The sequence below is a fragment of the Ovis canadensis genome, chromosome 2 (assembly GCF_042477335.2).
Source record: "Ovis canadensis isolate MfBH-ARS-UI-01 breed Bighorn chromosome 2, ARS-UI_OviCan_v2, whole genome shotgun sequence".
Classification (NCBI taxonomy): Eukaryota; Metazoa; Chordata; class Mammalia; order Artiodactyla; family Bovidae; genus Ovis; species Ovis canadensis.
The window spans coordinates 85,871,976-85,893,034 of record NC_091246.1 but is presented as its reverse complement, the minus strand read 5'-3'; positions in this window follow the sequence as shown (position 1 = coordinate 85,893,034).

Below are 21,059 nucleotides of genomic sequence, written 5' to 3'. Positions count from 1 at the left end.
TTGCAAATACTTACTGAGTAGAAATGAAGTAGTACAAATATGAATTAGATATACTTCCTGCCCTCAAAGACCTTATATTCTTGTTAGTATCCTTATATCTGGCATCTCAGTGAAAAGAAAGCATGACTTTTTCCTCTCTGGCAAAATTGACAGGGAGAAGTCTGATTTTTCCTTCTTGGCACACACATCTATCCCTAAACCAATTACTCTGTCCAGGAGGGTTGGCTAAACATGGACATGTGTCTAAAGCTGCCGAAACCAGACAGAGTAGTAAGATACATTTTTAACACTATTACTTGTTGTCATTCAACTTGCTTGAGGGCTCTTGGAGCACAACATAATCTAATGATATTAGGCCCACGTGAAGAGGTAGGAACAGCTGGCTAAAGTACAAAACAGCTTAAAGAACTTGGACACTAAAGGAAGTCTATAAGGGAAAAGGTAGCAGACCAGTCCCAAAGGTAGCAGGTATCAGTCCCAAAGATAACTTCCCTGTCTTCAATTTTCTTTACAGCTTCCTGGCTTTGTCTTTCTAAGAGGGGACCCCTTATTTAAATAGCAAAGTGGAGTATGGACAACAAAAATGCAGAAAAGAGAATGAATCCACCAAAGAGTTTTGCAAAACTAACCTGTTCATTTTTACCCATTTCTTAGCCAGGTTCACATGGGCTATGTACATTCAGTTACACAGGCTCATTCTTCAGTGGAGTCATCTCAAACTTCAAATAAAGAAGGAACATAAATCTTTTCAAATATATAAAAAGAGATGCAAAGCAGAAGATAAAATCTAATATGAAAACAAAAGTGTGGCGTATATAGCCAACCAGGAATGGTTTGCCAGCAGTCACAGAGGTAGAAGCAAGGAGGACCTTAGTTCAACTTGCTTATGATTATAGACAAATAGCTGCATAATTTGACAAAAGTTCCAAACTCCCGTAGTGGCAGAACTGGTGCTAAAACTCACATCTCCTCCCTCAAAGCCCTGATCATGTTTTATTGCATCATCCCACTTGGCCTGTTCCTTCTCCTAGGAGAAAACTGTCTCACCAAAAGGTCATTCTAATATGGTCCTATATTTTTCAAAAGGTATCCATTTAGTAGTGACTGGGTGTAGTTAAACTAGGGTTAATCCTGGAGGCCTATGAGCATACCTAGGAACATTTTTAAAAAATTAGTCCAGATTCTTTTAATTGATTAGATCAAACATGTGCTTGATTCTGTTGTTATTGTTTGCCCTCATGAAATTTCATTCATTGCAGACCCCAGACTCCAAAAACTCAACTTTTCTTTCTTTTTTTTTTTTGACTACGTATCCCAGAAGTCAGGTTCTACCACGATTGAACATCGGCAGAGGGAGCAACAGTCACTGCCATTGATAATCAAGAGCCCTAGTCCAAAGAACTAAATGTCTAAATAGGAAACTGTCACAGTGGTTAAAAAAAAACTGAAGGCAAAAGGCAGGAAGAAATCCCACTAGGGGACATGCAGATCAAATAAAACAGAAGAGTATTTTATTCAGGCCTATTAAAATAGACAATTAAAAACAATACTGTTGTCCCTGCAGAGAAACAACTGAGCAGCTCTCTACTTGCAAATGCGGAGCACGGCCTGCTTCTGTGGCACCTTTCTGATAGTCCCTTCTGAGGCTCTCCTGACAATGCTAGTAGCATCACTAAATACGTCGGCTGAAGTCAAAGTAACGCATGGTGTATAGTGTAGTATCTATAGGTTATGTGATGCCTGGAAAAACTTTTACACTTAAGTAGTGAGTTAAACTGAAGCACACAAATGACTCATTTTTGGCATCTTAATATGGTCAAGAGAATTCCTAGGAGAAGAGTCACTTAACAACCATTTTATTTAAAAGTGAAGTGTCATGGTGCAACCGAACAAGGGATCCAGCTGCTTATGGCTCAACAGCCAATAGAGGCAAAGTCTGAGACTTCCCTGGTGGTCCAGTGGCTAAAAGTCCACACTCCCAATGCAGGGGGCCTTGATACACCAGGAATACACCAGGGTTCCATCCCTGGTCAGGGAAATAGATCCCACATGCTGCTACTAAACATATTAAATACCACAACTAAGACCTGGGATAGCCAAATAAATAAATATTAAAATAAGTGATTTAAAAAAAAAAGAGGCAAGTTTGGTGGAATGGAAAGTTTGCTCTATTTTGGATGCTGGCAACTGGCGGGAGTTGGCCAGGGTTGGACTCCAGTCCAAAGGCTGACTCCCCACAGCTGACAATCAATGGGCAAGAGCTTCTGCAGATGGAGGTGGGGGCTACATGCAGAAGCAGCACAGTCAACTCTGACAGTCATCTTGAAACTGGTCATGTGATGGTCTGACTGGAGTTATCTGGCTTGTTTTAAATATAATTAATCTTCAGTTCCAGGGTAGGTCTGTGTGCATTTCCTTGAGGCCAGTTCTCAGAATTGTGACAGCTTATGTCATGGCTACAGTCTGATCATCACGTAGTTACCTTCATCCACCTGGTGGAGATTTCAGTTTCTACAAGACTATTATCTAGAGCCTATCAAGAGGAACTAATATTCCTTGACTATGCTTGGTGATTTAGTCTTTTGGCATTTTCTCACTTCTTTGATGAAACTTGTTCTTTGGCCAAAGTTTTTCCATGACAAAAGGCAGAAGACATGATAGGGGGAAGGACCATAGGGTCCTGCTCTGTTTCAGTGGCATTGAAAGATATTGCAGCTGAATGGCTACCCCTCTGGGTGTTTGGAATGGTCAAGTTATTCACTACCAATGCATTCACATAACCAATGTTTCTTGGATATCTACCACGTGCCTGACACTATGCTCAACTTTGAATGCAGAAGGATATAGAGATATAGAGAAATTGGTGCCCTTACTGAACTTACCTTCCAGTAGAAAATGTCCAAGCTACCCTTATCTTCTAACTGTTCTATTATTTCCTCTCTTGCCAGGACTGCCCCTTGGACTTGAGCAAGGGGAGTCCCTGTGCTAGGTTCCATATATCCCAAAGATAAACACAGAAATATATTCAAGAAGATCTGGCTCTCAGTACTGACTCTGTCTAATCTAAAACTGTAAATATCTGCCATCTTCCCTTTGGAATTAATACCACTATGGTTCAGAGATATGCTTCTTCACATCTCTTTTCCTAAATCTTTATGAAACAAAGAGTGTGAAATGAAAGTCGCTCAGACATGTCTGACTCTGTGACCCCAAGAACTGTAGCCTACCAGCAGTCCTCTGTTCACGGGATTCCACAAGCAAGAATATGGATTGAGTTGCCATTCCCTTCTCTAGGGTATCTTCCTGACCCAGGGATTGAACCTGGGTCTCCTGCATTGCAGGGAGATTCTTTGCTATCTGAGCTACCAGGGAAGCCCCAAGAATACTGGAGTGGGTAACTGTCCAAAAACCCTAATGGTCTGAGCATTGTGTATCTTTTGACTACAGAGAGGAACTCTACTTCGGAACAGAGGAAGATTTGAGAGGTGAAAATGCTTATGAGAAGAGGCAAAGTAATTGAATTGTCAAATCCCTCTGAAATAGCATGAATTCAATAAATTGGTGCATAAGAAAGTGCTTCTTTCCCATTAGTGCCATAAATCTAAACACTGTCTTCACTTTCAATTAAATTTCATGGTTCTAGAGAGTTCTGGAGATAACAACAAATGTAGCACACAGTATTTGCAACAGTTTACATGTGTGAAATATGATCCTGATTACATTATCAGTGAGATGAATATAGAGAGCTAAAATTGAGAACAGTTTTGGTTTTACAAAAATTTTAATAAAATTTAAATAAATTAAAACTTTTCTGTAAAATACATTTAAAATAAACTAAAATGTTAACTTTTAAAAAAATTAAGCTTAATTTGAAATTTTAAATTAAATGTTCAGGCATATAATGTGTAGGTCTCCATTTTTCCTCTTGCCCCAGGCCCTACCCTACTCCCCTGAACACATACTAATGAAATAATTGATGAGTAAATAATTAGCATTTCAAAAGTATTCAATAAAGAGTTAAATATGAGCAATGGCCGAAACAAAAGTGGAGAGCAAAAATACATTTGTTGAAATAATTAAAAATTACCTACTCCAAGTGCACTTTAAGTGCTGCTGCTGCTGAGTGCTACTTTAAGTCAAATACAACAACGCTTTCTTTGACAGCCTTGGACTCTTCCTCTTTTAAAGTCTCCTATCTTGACCTCCATGACATGTCCTTTATCTTTCAAACTCTTATCTTAAGGTCTCCATTTTTTTTCATTTGTAAGCAGGCTGTAGTTTTCCAGTTTTTTATTAGCTCATACAGTGTTGTGTTCATTTTAAGTCTAGTAATAAAGATTAATGCATAAGTGAATATAAAGCATTTGTTCTAGAAACAGATCACAGAGGGACATAGACCTTTCTATCACCAGATTCTAGATAGACACATCTTCAGAAACACTATCTCAAAATTCAAAACCAATTACACAGTTCCGGAAACTTTTCCATTGTCACACAGATGTGCTGTAACCAGCCAGGGAGTGCAATTCACTAAAGACCATGTTAGTAAGGAAAATCACAACAGCTGGTATAATTGAGAACATTAAGAATGCTATTGGAGAAATAATACCCACATCGACTTTGAAGAGCGTGAAACTGAATCTCACTAGGGCAGTTCTCTTCCTTCTACTTCTCTCTATCCAGGAATGAATGAATCAGAAAATTTTGCAAATGATTTATGATTCCCCTTATATCTGGAAAGGGAATATAAATGCATAAAAAGATGAGCCCAAGAGGGTACATGGATAAATGTGAACATGGCAGATGAAATCCAATTAAGAGAACAAACACCATCATACTGATGAAGCCTTGACCTTATGTACATTTGTGAAGGAGACCAGATATGGCTTATTGTCTGTTACAGGTTACCTTCATTAATTCATGAATTGGCACCTAAAAAGTACACTAAACAAACTACAGGTTTGTGTGTCTAGCTTCTATGACACCATTTTATTGGGAACTGCTCCACCTGTTCCTACTCACAGACTGCTGTGGACAGCTAGTCACAGATGACTGGACCAGGGCTGAACACATGATCCAAATTGATCACTTTAATTCTTTTCTCAGAGATCTGGAAACAGGAGTAAGATGGAGCCATTCAGCACCTTTAGAGTGAGCCTCTTCTATCGTGTACCCTGAAAACCAGAGACAGCTGGCCTGGAGATGAAGAGAGAGTAGTTGAATTAAGGAGTATAGGGTCGGCTTGCTTGCATTAATGCCTGGTGGCTCTCCAGGTTCTGTGTTCAGTCTCTGGGCAGGTCAGCTGTCTTTGAGTTCTTTAAGATTCTCCCACATTCTTCCAATAAATCTCCTTTACTACTGAAGCAGTTAGTTTCTTTTACTTCCAACCAAAACAACTTAGCTAAGAAATTGGACATGCACACGCTCTAAGCATATCTGTAATGTGCTTGGCACCTTCATGTGATGTAAAAGTTCAGGCCCATGTCCCCGGTGAACTCTTCAATGAATGTGAGAGAGAAGCCACAGGCTTCAGAAACAGTTATGTTTGAAAATAAATATGAAGTCATTTTATCTTCAGTATTTAAATTGAAGAACACTAAACTTTAGGAGGGGCTGCCCTGGTGGCTCAGTAGTAGGGAACCCGCCTGCCAGTGTAGGAAATGCAGATTCAGTCCCTGGGTCAGGAAGATCCTCTGGAGAAGGAAATGGCAACCCACTCCAGTATTCTTGTCTGGGAAAACCCATGGACAGAGGAGCCTGATGAGTTACAGTCCCTAAGCTCACAAAAGGGTAAGACATGACTAAATAACAACAACAACAAAGTTAGGAGAGAAAATTGCATATGTTCAGTAAATTCTATAAAACGCATGGGACTTCAAAATACACACAACACACACACAGAAATGGGACAGGAGAGGTGAGGAATTAGTCATGAAAAAAAAATCCAGAATTTAACCTTTTCTGCCACTTAAATTGGCAATATTTTGTGTATAATTCATGCAGTATCTCATTCTAAGTTGGATGTGAATTCACTCACAAGAGAATTGGAGATAATGTCACTGTGACTATTAAATCAACCAGCAAGAGGTGGGAAGGTGGTGACACTGAAGATAAGATCAGATTCAAACCCAGTGAACTCTTAAATAAAGAAACAAGTGAGCCCAGAAGGGCTATAAACAACCACTAAAGTGAAAGGCAATAAAAGAGAAGAAGGAAAATAAGATACTCAAATGTAATGAAGCAAAACTTATAATGACTAGTGCCTGGAATGCCATTTTAAGTACTATAAGCTTGTGCAACCAGAGTAATTAAAGAATTTAACTGGTTGTCTAAACCATCACTGGGCTCAACCTGTATGGAATATGTCTTACATAATTATAAGTTGTTTTTCCTCATACTATAAGAAACAAACACCAGAGATGGAAAACATTGACTTGGACTTGGCAGGTTTAAAATGGACCAAGTGTTTAAGTAGACAAAGGGTGACAAAATCCAGGACAATTCATGAGGAGGAGGAGCCTCCATCAGTTAAGAAAGTATATCAAGAGGAGTATGAGCTCTAAGGTTAGTGGATCAGATACACAGGTCAGATTTCGCTGCAATACACAGTTAAGGGCCACATTTTATGTTTATTTCTAGTGTCTCAGTTGATTAAAACTTCTCAGAATTCAATCAAGATTAAATATAAGTAGGTATCAAATCATAACCTCATATATGTTAAACTTTCAAAATGTTCTATGTCAGTTATAGCTCAATAAATCTGGAGAGTAAAAGGGAAAAAAACTATAGTAGGTGTATAAATTCATCCATATGGGAAACGAATTCAAACTACTCATGAAGGTATGAATAAAAACATAAAATCTCATACATGACTAGTATGATACAAGAATCTGCTAAGTATTTTTATTAATATTCATAATTATTAAAGCCACACATCTCTTATCCCATTTTGTTAATAATAATAGCAAAATGAACTGAACAAGCTTGTAACCAGATTCACATTCAGCATATCATATAAATGCTTCCTACACTTTAAGAAATCTGTACTATAGGTAAAAAGACTCTTTACAGTGTAAAAGTATTAGGCAGATATAGGTCTTTATTACTCATTGATCTCTAAAATATGCTGGATCTAGGGAATATAAAGTTCATTGTGGTTGAGACTGGTCTAAAATCAGTATAGCAAACCAAAGAAATGTCAATTACTATAAACAAGCGATCCAGTCTTTTAAAAATGGTACTAGTATTGAGAGAAGCCAATGGCACCCCGCTCCAGTACTCTTGCCTGGAAAATCCCATGGATGGAGGAGCCTGGTAGGCTGCAGTCCATGGGGTCGCTGAGAGTTGGACACGACTCAGTGACTTCAATTTCACTTTTCACTTTCCACTTTCATGCATTGGAGAAGGAAATAGCAACCCACTCCAGTGTTCTTGCCTGGAGAATCCCAGGGATGGCAGAGCCTGGTGGGCTGCCGTCTATGGGGTCGCACAGAGTCGGACACGACTGAAGCAACTTAGCAGCAGCAGTATTGAGAACAATTATTTGATTTGTGTACTCACAAATATTGTTTTCCAGGGCTGGTAAGAACCAGTGTTCAATAAAATCAAAATTAGCATACATTTAGTGAGAGACTCCTATTGGCAAGCTATGTGTAACTCATTTTAGTGCTAGTGGAAGTTTGAATTGGCACTCCCTACCCAGGAAAGCAATTTAGCAATATGTGTAAAGAGTTTTGAATATATTTATATTTTTGACACAGTAATTCTACTTCTAGATATCTTAGCTAAATAATGAATTGGGTGGCTTCATAGGTGAATATTTAAAGAACATAAATTCTTTATTAACCCTTCTAAAAGTTAGAGAGGAAAAGACACTTCCCAACTCATTCTATAAGGCCAATATTACCCCAATTGCAAAGTAGAAAAAGATACCACATAAGAAAAGAACTAAACACCAATATCTCTTATGAATATAGATATAAAAATCCTCAACAAAATACTACCAAACCAAATTCAGCAGTATGTTTTAAAAATTACACATTATGACCAAGTGAGATTTACAGCAGTAATGTAAGGTTGGTTTAACATTGAAAAATCAACTAATATGCCATATCAGTAGAATAAAAATAAGTCACATGGTTTCATTAAACAGAGAAAAAGCATTTGACAAATTCCAACATTCTTTTATGATAAAAAAAATTCAACAAACTAGGATGAAAATGGAACTTAACATGATAAAGGCATCTCAGAAAAATCCACAACTTACGTCATACTTAATAATGAAAAACTTGATACTTTCCCCTTAACATTGGGAGCAAGATAACAATGTTCACTTTTGCCATTTCCATTTAACAAAGTACTGGAGGTCCTAGTCAGGACAGTTGTGCAAGAAAATTAAGTAAAATGCATGCAGATTGAAAAAGGAGTAAAGCTATCTCTATTTACAGATGGCGTGACCTTGCATATAGAATAATGTAAGGAATCCACTAAAAGACTATCATAATTAATAAAAGGGTTCATCAAGTTTGCAAAAGGAATCCAGCAAAATCAACATTCAAAAATCAGTTGTATTTCTGAGCATGTACAATGAAAAATTCAAAAGTGAAATTAAGAAAAGAATTCTAATTACAATAGCATCAGAAAGAATAAAGCACTTAGGAATAAACTTAACCAAAGAGTTACAAAACATATACTTCAAAAATGATAAAACATTGTCGGAAGAAGTTAAAAATAACCTAATAAATAGAAGAACAGTTTATATTCATACATTAGGAGACTGGATATTGTTAAGATGGCAGTTTTACTCAAATTAATCTACATATCCAACATAATACTTACCAGAATAGCGGCTGACTTCTTTGTATAAATTGGCAAACAAACCCTGAAATTCATATGGAAACCCAAGAATAATCAAAACAGTCTTGGAAAAGAAGAACAAAGTAGAAGAATTCACATTTTACAATTTCAAAACTTACTACAAAGCAAAACAATGTAGTACTGACATAAAGATAAACGTAGGTTAATGGAACAAAATAGAGAGTCCAGAAAATAAATCCATGCGTCTATGGTCAACTGATTTAATACAGGATGCCAAGAGTCTTTCAACAAATGGTACCAGAACAACCATGTGTAAGAGGATGAGGTTGGACCCCTATCTCACACTGTATACAAAAAATTAGTGCAAAATGGATCAAAGACCTAAGATAAAACATGAAACTCTTGAAGTACTTCAGAAGGCTGTAAAGAAAGTGAAAAGACAATACTTAGAATGGGACAAAATATGTGCAGAACATATATCTGCTAAGAAACTTGCATCTAAAATACATAAAGAGCTTTTACAACTCAATGATAAAAAGACAAATAACCCTATTTAAAAATAAGCAAAGCATCTAAATTGACTTTCCTCCAAAGGATATATATATGTAAATGGGCAACAAATAATCAGAGAGGTGAATAAATTGATACTCAAGTATGTTTATGACAGCATAATTTACTTAATGACAAAAAGATGCAACCTAGGCGTCTAAAAATAGGGGAATAATGACATGGACTATAACACACTAAAATACTGAAATCTGATACAGTCATTAAAAAGACTTATGGAAAGGCATTGTGGGGGAATAATTAAGCACAAGAGCACTGGAGAGAGACTTCTTGTGTTTGAATCTCAGTTCAACCAGATTCATGCTCTTGGGCAAATTATTTAACATATCTAAGCTTCAGTTCCTGCATCTGTAGCTTTTGCTCAGATTAAAAATGATTATGCCTGTGAGGTACTTAGTATATCATCCAGCACGTAATAGTGCTAAACAAATAATTGAAAAGAATTATGATGTGCTTTTAAAAAAATTTTATTTAATTTTTTAACATAAAAAATGTTTTGTATTGGGGTATAGATGATTAATAATATTGTGATAGTTTCAGGTGAACAGTGAAGGGATTCAGCATATATATATATATATATATATCCATTCTCCCACAAATTCCCTTCACATCCAGGCTGGCAGGTAACACTGAGCCGTTTCACGTACTACACAATAGGTTCCATGTGCTATACAATAGGTTTCTGTTGGTTATCCATTTTAAATATAGCAGTGTATACTTGTTGACATCCTCAAGATATAGTATCAAGTAAAGAAGTAGGATATAAAGTACATAAAATACTCAACACACTTTGAATGAATGGTTAGATGAATATATGGGGTGGATAAATGGATGACTACAAAAATATATAGTGTACTATTTTATACTTCATATCTTTCCTTTAGTAGCACAGGTCATCCTGGTTTATTATTGTTTCATAGTTCATATGTCTGACTATCTTTTTGAGGATCCTTTGTTGCATGGTTTTTTTCCAAGTCTTATCTAGTTCTCCTGTGGGTATCTACTAAGGGGAGGTGATACTACCAGAAACCTGCACAGATTGCAGAGAAAATAGACTGGTTTGTTTCTACTCAGACACCACAGACATTACCACTACATTCCTATCATTGTTTCCTTGCTGGAGGCAGCTTGCAGTTTTGCATGTGCTACAAGTATATTCCTTATTCAACTTACTCATTTTTTTAAAATCCCCCCTTGTTGGCAATTAGCAATCAAATTCTTAATTAGCTTAAATCCACCTGGCTATTTTGTACCTAATAAATCAATTAATTGCATTTGCACAGGGGGGATTGTATTTAGTGCCATATTTCAGTCATTACTGACCATCATTGTGTGTGGCGGCTGTATGTACAGTGAAGACATGATATCCAAGCAGAATTTTTATTTTCCGCTGTTCTGCAGTCTGTCAGATAAGCGGAGAGTGTGGTTAGTGTTTTTAATGTAGAAAGGGATTTAGCAACAGGCCTCAGAAGACTAAAACAGAAATTAGGAGTCTAGCATACGCTATAAACAGGTTCACTGTTTAGGTTACAGCCTTTCAGGTAGGCTTGATGATGTGCAGTGTCATTCATTTCAGACTCAAATTGTACTTGCTCCATATAAACATCATATTGTATTCTCTGGCGTTGAAATAAAGCTTGCTGAATAGTGGGATAAAGTTTCCAGGAACATATCAAGAATGAATTCCACAAAATTATACTTTGCCCCCAAGTCTCCCGGTGAGTACACAGTTTAGGGAAAGAGGGCAAATTTAAGATTTCATTTAAAAATCTGTTGAAGACTTTTAAATAGAGACAAGTTTCTTTTAATGATTTAATATTACATTTCTGTTTTGAAAGAGAGACGTCTTTGGGGGGATATAGTGAAGTGGTAGTAAGCATGAAATTTTAACATTCAAAAAAAATTCTTGAAAAATAGATGAAGTTTTTTTATACAAATATTATTTCATGTCGATCTCTTAGTTATTCCAGATATCTGACCTAGTGAGATTGATTATTTGAAAAAACTCCCATGTAATCAATACATCAAAATGTTTAGATATGGATTGAAGTGTTAAGAGTAAGCAGCTTAAGAGTGTTTATTTCACTCAGAAGTCTCAAAATACCATTGCTGATTGACAAAATCATATTTCATTAACCTATTCTGATAAAGGCTTGTCAGTAAGTATATTGAAATCACAGAATCATGTCTGGGGCAGTTGAAGACTAACTCAAAGTCTAGTGAACCAGTACCATTTCAGAGCTAGTTCCTTCAGAAGTACAAATTCATGTGCCCCAAGGAGTGAAAGGAAATCTCAGCTTAATCTTTATTTTTAATAACTGCTTTCCTGAGATATAATTCATGTATCATAAAATTGCCTTTTAAAGTATACCACTTAATGTCTTTTAGTATATTCACAGAATTGTGTAAGCATTACCAATATCTAATTCGGGAACATTTTCATCCCCTCAGAAAGAAACCTCATATCCTTTGGCAGTCACTCCCAAATCCCCACTCCCACCCCCAACCCTTGGCAACCACTAATCTAGTCTGTGTTTTTGTGAATTTGCCTATTCTGGACAATTCAAATAAATGAGATCATATGATATAAGCATTTAATGACTGGTTTCTTTGGGTTAGCACAATGTTTTCAAGGCTCATCCACACTGCAGCATGTATTAGTACTTCATTCCTTCTTGTTGCTGAATAGCAGTCCATTTTATGGACTCACAACATTCTGTTTATCTATTCATTAGTTGAAGGGCATTTGGATTGTTTCCATTTTTTAGCTTTCATAAATATGTTGTCATGAGTATTTGTGTAAAACTTTTTGTATGGACTTAATTTTCAATTATTTTGAGTATATAGAGTAGAATGTCTATGTTTTATAGTAAATCTATGTGTAACATTTTGAGAAACTGCCAACATGTTTTCCAAAGTGGCTGTACCATCTTAGAAACCTACCAGCAGTATGCATGTTCCAGCTTCTCCACATCTTCACCATTTGTTATTGTATTTGTGAATGTAACTATTCTGAAAGTAAGTTGCTCGGTTGTGTCTGACTCTTTGCAACTCTTTGCGACTATACAGTCCGTGGAACTCTCCAGGCCAGAATACTGGAGTGGGTGTTCCCATCTCCAGGGGATCTTCCCAACCCAGGGATCAAACCCAGGTCTCCTGCACTGCAGGCAGATTCTTTACCAGCTGAGACACCAGGGAAGCAGGTATGAAATAATACCTCACAGTGTTTTTATTTCTTAACTGCATTAGCATTTCTCTAATGACTAATGATGTTGAGTATCATTTCACATGCTTTTTGGCCACTTGTATGTTTTCTCTGAAGAAATGTCTATTCTCATCTTTTGCCCTTATTTTTCACTGGGTTGTGTGTGTTTTAAAATTTTCTCTTGTTCTGTGATTTGCCTTTTCACTTATTTGATAGTGTCCTTTGAAGCACTGGAGAAGGAAATGGCAACCCACTCCAGTGTTCTTGCCTGGAGAATCCCAGGGACGGGGGAGCCTGGTGGGCTGCGTCTATGGGGTCACACAGAGTCAGACACAACTGAAGTGACTTAGCAGTAGCAGCAATTTGAAGCATAAAAGGTTTTAATTTTTATGAAATCCAATTATTTTTTGTTTTGTCATTTGTGCTTTTTGTGTTGTATCTAAGAAACTATTGCCAAAATCTAAGATCACAAAGGTTTGGGCCTATCTTTTCCTCTAAGAGATTTATAGTTTGAATTGTTACATTTATGTCTTTGGTCCATTTGAACTAATGTCTGTATACGTGTAATACCAGTTTACCATAAATCTAAGAGCTCTTTTCTGGACTCTCAATTGTATTTCATTGATCTGTATGTTATGCCAGTTCCACACTGTCTTGATTATGGTAGCTTTGTAGTAAGTTTTGAAATCTAGATTTTGAGTCCTCCTTCTTTATTTATTTTCAAAATTGTCTTGGGCCTTCTGGATCTCTTGCAATTCCATACGAGTTTTAGTATCAGCCTGACAATTTCTGCAAAAAAAGAAATCTTGGCTTAATTTATATGACTACCCAACAGTTTCTGACCCAATGGACAGGACATAACTGAAGATGTCCCCAAGTAGGAGTGATCATTGGAGCCAGCCAGTTGCAGCCTCCTCTTCCAGGCTCAGTCCTGGGTAGAGTAGACCCTCAGCATAAATAAAAGAACAAAAGCAGGCTTCTGCCCCTAGAGGGAGAAGAAAGCTAAGACAATCTGGGGAAGATGTAAAGATCAGAGCCAAGAAATACAAAGCTTGAGACCTGGAGACCTGCTATAAGAAAGAGTTAGTATATATAGCAGGTAACCATAGCCGAGAGCACTATGTGCCGGCCACGGTGCTATGTAAGTATTCAACACCCAGCAGAGATCACTACTTTGTTATAGAATCGTTGATATAAATGGAAGTCATGTTGCTAGTTCAGCCCTTCCACCAAAGGCAATTTAGCCTGAAATAGTTATCACCAATATCTGAGAAGGACTTTCCAGTTTATGACACCCAGTCACATTTACAATCTCACGGAAAACAACTTGCATGGTAGGTTTTCTATGGGTCAATTTACAAACATTCACTGAATTTCCTAATGACTATTTTAGACACTGGGGATAAAATGATGACTAAAGGAATTTCTGAATTTCTTTCAGAAATCAACTTAATAATAGAGATGCAAACATAGAGTCTGATAATTATATGTGTCAACTAGAATTAAAAGTGACACTAATGAATATTTGAGTCAAGCACTCATAGGAATACAGAGGAAGAAACTCCTAGTCTGACTGTGAACATTTGCTCAGTGTCACAAGGAGTAAAGAGAGGGATAAAAACTCAATCTAGATATGACAATAATATAACCTATTGTATTAGCCAAATTTCTCCAAAGAAACGGAATCAGTCATATTATCTGTTTATCTACCTGCAGTAAGATTGATTAAAAAGATCTGGCCCATATAACTATGGAGATTGAGAAGACTTATCATCTGCCATCCACAAGCTGAAGATCCAGGAAAGCAAAGATGTGTTGTTCAAAAGCCTGAGAGCCCGAGAGCTGATGATAGATTCCAGTCTCTGGAGGCCTGAGAATCAGTAGCAGAAGACTGATATCCTTGCTCAACAGTCAGGTAGAGAGAGCTAATCCTTTCTTCCTCCACTTTTTGTTCTGTACAGTCCCTCACTGTGTTAGACGGTGCCCAGCTATAGCAGGGAGATCTTTACTCAATCTGCTCTTTCAAATGCTAATGTTTTCTCCACAAACACACCTGGAAATAATGTTTAACCAGTTATCTGGATAGCCCATGATCTAGTCACATTGACACAGCTATCACACCTATGTTTAAAGTCCCAGAAAGAGTACACCTATGGCGGATTCATGTCAGTGTATGGCAAAATCAATACCATATTGCAAAGTAATTAGCCTCCAATTAAAATAAGTAAATTTATATTTAAAATAATAAAGTCCCAGAAAGAGGCAACGCCATGTGAAAAGAGGTAGGAGCAGGAAAACAGAGAAGTTCCTCTACCATTTACGTACTATTGCCTGTAGTATCTTTGTTTCCTTTTCTCTCTTTCTGTGTTTTAGTAATTCTATTTGAGTCTTACTTTCACTTGAAGTTGTGAGAGTAAACTCAGAAAATAAATGAAAATCGTCCTTGAAAATATGTATTAATCTAATATCTGAGGAATGAGGATTTCTTTTTTTTTTTTTCTTTTGACTTCATTCTTTGCCACAAACCACAGTCATTCAGGTAGGCAAGGTTTTCATTAGAATTTGTAGCAGTCCTTCCATCTTAAATTTACCTTCTGTTGAGTCTTCCCAAGCTTTTTTAAGCATGTGAGGCACACTGGACTTCCCAGGAGGCTCAGTGGTAAAGAATTTGCCTGCTAACGCAGGAGACGCAGGAGGCACAGTCTCAGTTGCTGGGTTGGAAAGATGATCCCCTGGCAGGGGAAACGGCTACCCACTCCAGTATTCTTGCCTGGAAAAATTTCATGGACAGAGGAGTCTGGCGGGGTATAGTCCATGAGGTCACAAAGGGTCGGAATTAACTATTCCACTGAGCACTCACTTAATAAGCATATTAGACAATGAGATCACATCATAAATGTGAATCTTCACTTTATCATCACTGGACTTTTTTCCTCCTCGTGATATTCAACATGAGGCAGCTAGATATAGTTTCTTTCAATATTCTACAGTCAAAGATGACCCCAACTGAACATTTAGAAATAGTTCATAAATTTGATGGAACAATTTCTGCTGTTTCCAAACTTCATTACTTTCCTTTATTTCATTGTAGTTATTTTTAATGACCAAGTAACTACTTATTGAACATCATTAAATCAGGCACTGTTGGATATTCCCAATGACTGTTCCCATCTTTGTTTATAGTATACTCCAAGGAAGCAACACATGGGGAAGATGGGCTCTTCCATCAGCCTGATGGATCTATACATTGTTGAGATTTAGATTCTCAGCCATAATAACCTCTGTCCCTTTTACTAATGATTAGTTTATGGGTGGGCATGTAAAGCTGTTCAGATTTGAGGTGAAGAAAAAGTTTGATGTGGAGACTCCCAGTAAGAATTTTACTTTATTGTGAAAAGAAAAAGACAAGGAGACCTCCTTCTGCCCTGAACAAGGTTATGTGAGGATGTAGGGTCTTGAGCCACAAAAGCCATCTTGCAACCACTGGCAATAAGCCCAAGGATAAACAGCCAACATATGAGAGTGACAGAGTTGAGATAAATAAGTAACCTGACATTGTTAAACAGTTGTTCCTGGAACCATCCACCCATATACATGTGGAATCATCTACCCATGCTGGACTTCTTGTTTTATGGGATAATAATGCTGAAGATAGGATTGGTTAAGTTTCTTGTAAAGTAGAGCCAAATGAAAATTAACTTATTTACTCATGAAAGGACAACTGTATGTTTTTGCCATCTTCTCACTTTCTTTTTAGGAAAGATTCATAAATATTTTCTAAATCCTAAAATCCTGGGGCTCAGGGAGCAGAGGGCAGATGTCAGATCTAATTGCTTTGTGACCTTAGACATGCCTATCTACCACTCTGGATCTCAGTGCCCTCATCATCAAAGAAGGAACTTGGACAAAAATAATCTTTAAGTCTTCTATAGCTGTCTAATTTCAAGAAACTGGAATCAGAGACCTAAGAAGAGAAATATAATTTATTATAACCAAAAAAGCTATATGGGGCTTTGCTGGTTGGTCAGTGGTAAAGAATCCACCTGTAATGCAGGAGACGTGAGCTCATCTCTGATCTGGGAATATCCCATATGTTGTGGAACAACTAAGCCCATATGCCACAATTATTGAACCTGTGCTCTAGAGCCTGGGAGCTGCAACTGCTGAAGCAACTACAACATGCGCCCTAGGGCCTGTGTGCTGCAACAAGAGAAGTTACTGAATTGAGGAGCCTACACACTGCAACTAGAGAATAACCTCCACTCACAACTAGAGAAAAAGCCCACACAGCAACAAAGACCCAGAATAGCCAATAAATAAATAAAACTAAAAAAAAAAATTATTTAAAAAGTTATTCATTGGTGCACATGCTTGTATATATGTATGTGTTTTCATATATTGTCTTGATGACAAATTGTTTTACGTGTAAAAGTGTAACAAAGTGTATTGTTCTTCAGCACATCTATAAATTCATGCGTAAACATGCCCCAGACTCTCAGGAAGTAATTTCAACAGGGAGGAGCCTTGTCCACACCAAGTTAATAGTTGCTATGAGGGAAATTACCTTGATGCAGTAATAACCTAAGGAGTATTTTACCAGGAAAACTCTTCACGGATGTTAGGAACAGAGAGGCTCACAGATGAAATTAAGATGCTCAAACCCCATATTTTATTAAATCAATTTCAAAGACACAATGAGAAGAAAGAGATGGAGTAGGTTAATACCCTTAGGGTAGAGTCCAAGCTTCCACTTAGGATGTAGAAAGATGGAAAGAGCATTTTCTCCACCTTTACAACAACAACAACAAAAAATGGATACTGTACAAAAACCACTTCTTGAACGCTCTAGAAAGCTAAGGCTATAGGGCAACCAGATGATCTACAATCTAACCAAAACCAGGTACATCCAAGGAGAGATTAGTTACAAGACTTGATTACCCTTGGGCAGATGTGAGATGCCATACAAGCTGGTGAGAAGAGTACTTTGGCTAAAAATGTTTACTAAACTGCCGACAGCTGAGTATGGAGTGAAATAAAATTACGTAATCCAGAGGAGCCATCGACACAAAGTGAGTTTGCACAGGCTTGCGGATTTTTTTTCTAAGGCTGTCACTCAGCCCCCACAAGGAAGACTGGAGGTAGGAGAGACAAAGTGCTGAAGTGATAGAAGAGAATAGCAGCCACTGCTTGGCAGACCCAAAGCCCAACCTAGTTCCTTCTCCTCTGAGAAATAAAAGCCTTCTTAAGTCACTGGGAGGAAGCTAACAAACACTGCCACCCACAGGGTACCCATGCAGCTGTGAGAAGGGAAGAAACACACAAGCAAACAAATTCCTGCCCATAGGAGAGAGGGCAGGAAAATGTTCTGGTGCTTTAGACTTCCCACACCACTAGGGGTGAGACAAGACTGCTGAGAAGTCCCCATGCCTGTGACTCAGGAAAGCAGCACCTAAGATTGAAATGGAATCAGAGCACCCAAACCCACCAGCAGGCTAGCATGCTCTGAGCAACAAAAAACTGCTGAGAGAAAGGCAACAGCATGGAGGGTATCCTCTCTCTTAGGGATGGGCACAAGGAGAAGACCTAAAGCTGAGGATGAAGAAGGTATTAAGAAAAACTCTCCAGCAAACCAGCCTCAGCCTAAGCACAAGATAAGATGGAAGAATTAGAAACTCTACTAAAGGTGTACTGAAGGTAACCATAGAAATAATAAAATTCAAGCACAGCTCAACTCCTAACTAATTATCTCAACACACCACACTAAAGTGAAAGTGAAAGTGAAGTCACTCAGTCGTGTCCGACGCTTTGCGATCCCATGGACTGTAGTCTACTAGGCTTCTCTGTCCATGGGATTTTCCAGGCAAGAGTACTGGAGTAGATTGCCATTTTCTTCTCCAGGGGATCTTCCTGACCCAGGGATCGAACCCAAGTCTCCTGAATTGCAGGCAGACACTTTACCCTCTGAGCCACCAGGGGCTAGCAAAAGAAGATGCAAGGCCAATTTCAGGCATAAGTGATACTGTCCTACCTACAATGCTCAGCTTTTAATCAAAACTTACTACAAAGAAACAAGCAAAAAAAAACAACACTCTGTCAAGAGGCAGAGAAGACAGCAAATGCAGGTATGACCCAGACGTTGGAACTGTTGAAAAAGTAATTTACAATAACTACAATTAACATTTTAAAGGCTCTAGTGAAAAGGTAGACAATGTGCATAGACAGAAGGGAGCTTTCAGCATAAAGATAGAAACCATGAGGAAAAAAACATCCAGTGAAAGAATTACTAGAAATGAAAACCACAATAACAGAGATGAAGAATTCCTTGGACAAACTTACCATTAGATTGAAAAGATCCAAGAAAGGAATGTGTGAGCTTGAAGATAGGAGAATAGAAATTGAAATACAAAGAGGAAAAAAAAATTTAAATAAAGAATAGAACATGCATGAGCTATGGGGTCAATATCAAATAACATTTTTGTAATTGAAATCTCAATTTCAACTGTGAGAATATGAGAAAAAGAGACAAAAGAAATATTTGAAGATATAATGGTGGAGAGTTTTCCAACATTAATGAAATATCAAGCCATAGATTCAAGAACCTCAGAAAACATCTAACTGGATAAATACACCACACACACACACACACACACACACACACACACACACATACATCATATTCAAATTACTGAAATCCAGAGATTAAGAAAAAATTTTGAACACAGAAAAAGAAAAAAATTACATGAAAATTACAGTACAGCACATTTCTGGTCAGATACTATGAAAGCCAGAAGACAATGGAGCAACATATTTAAAGTTTTGAAAGGATGGAAAATCTATACTATATACATTCTGTTAATATTATGATATTCACATGTTTTGTCTTCCCACCACATCAGCTTTCTCCACTGATGGTGTAGTTTGAAGGACCAACATTGGTTTAAGCAGAGGAACTCAGAGATAAAAGGTGACTAGAGTCAACACATGCTTGTGAGACCCAAGGAAAAGAATATAGCATAATCTAGCCTGCCAAATGACATTTTTGCTCAGAGGTGACTGCAGCCATGAAATTAAAAGATGCTTACTCCTTGGAAGAAAAGCTATGACCAACCTAGATAGCATATTCAAAAGCAGAGACATTACTTTGCCAGCAAAGGTCTGTCTAGTCAAGGCTATGGTTTTTTCAGTAGTCGTGTATGGATGTGAGAGTTGGACTGTGAAGAAGGTTGAGCACCAAAGAGTTGATGCTTTTGAATTGTGGTGTTGGAGAAGACTCTTGAGAGTCCCTTGGAATGCAAGGAGATCCAACCAGTCTATCCTAAAGGACATCAGTCCTGGGTATTCTTTGGAAGGACTGATGCTAAACCTGAAACTCCAGTACTTTGGCCACCTCACACGAAGAGTTGACTCATTGGAAAAGACTCTGATGGTGGGAGGGACTGGGGGGCAGGAGGAGAAGGGGATGACAGAGGATGAGATGGCTGGATGGCATCACCGACTCGAGGGATGTGAATCTGAGTGAACTCCGGGAGTTGGTGATGGACAGGGAGGCCTGGCGTGCTGCGATTCATGGGGTCACAAAGAGTCAGACACAACTGAGCGACTGAACTGAACTGAACACAGGGCCAGAATGATATCACCAATGGGTGATTAACTTAATACTGAGAACTTCAATATTGGGTACTCAGTATTGAATATGGAACATTGAATATCAAGTACTTTATGTGCCTCATGCTTACATCATGATATTTTGTGCTTTTTGTTTCCTTTAGCTTTTTATACACACATACAATGTATATATGACATTCTTGGTTCTATCGTTATTGGTTTGGTTTTTTTTTTTTTTTTGGTTCTATTGTTTTTACCATATTTTCCAACACCTATCTTAAATATGTCCTGTAGATAATTAACTTACTGTCTATGATTAACATTGTATTAATTTTATCTGTATCTAACAAACCACACTTTATGAGTTTCATCTACCTCATTTGTTTCACTTATCCTCTATAACAGAATAAATGTATGCATGCTCAGTCACTTCAGTCATGTCTGACTCTTCGTGACCCCATGGACTGTAGCCTGCCAGGCTCCTCTGTCCATGGGATTCTCCAGGCAAGAACACTGGAGTGGGTCGCCATTCCTTTCTCCAGGGCATCTTCCCAACCCAGGGATCGAATCTGCGTCTTCTGTGTTACAGGTGGATTCTTTACCGCTTAGCTACTGGGAAAGCCCCAAAAGAATGAATATTGTCAAGTAATACAGCAAACCAAGATTACTTACTTAGGGCTTACTTTTGAGAAAATTCGAAAAACCCTCAACCAAAGGAGACCAATTCTCTGTATTCTTAGGTGCTGACAGTGACACTCTAGAGTCACTTTCGTCTCCATTAGCATCAAGTGCCAGGATCAAATTGTGGGGTCTGGAGCAAGATTATTCAAGTCACCTCATTTTAAAAAAATCTTTCATCAATATC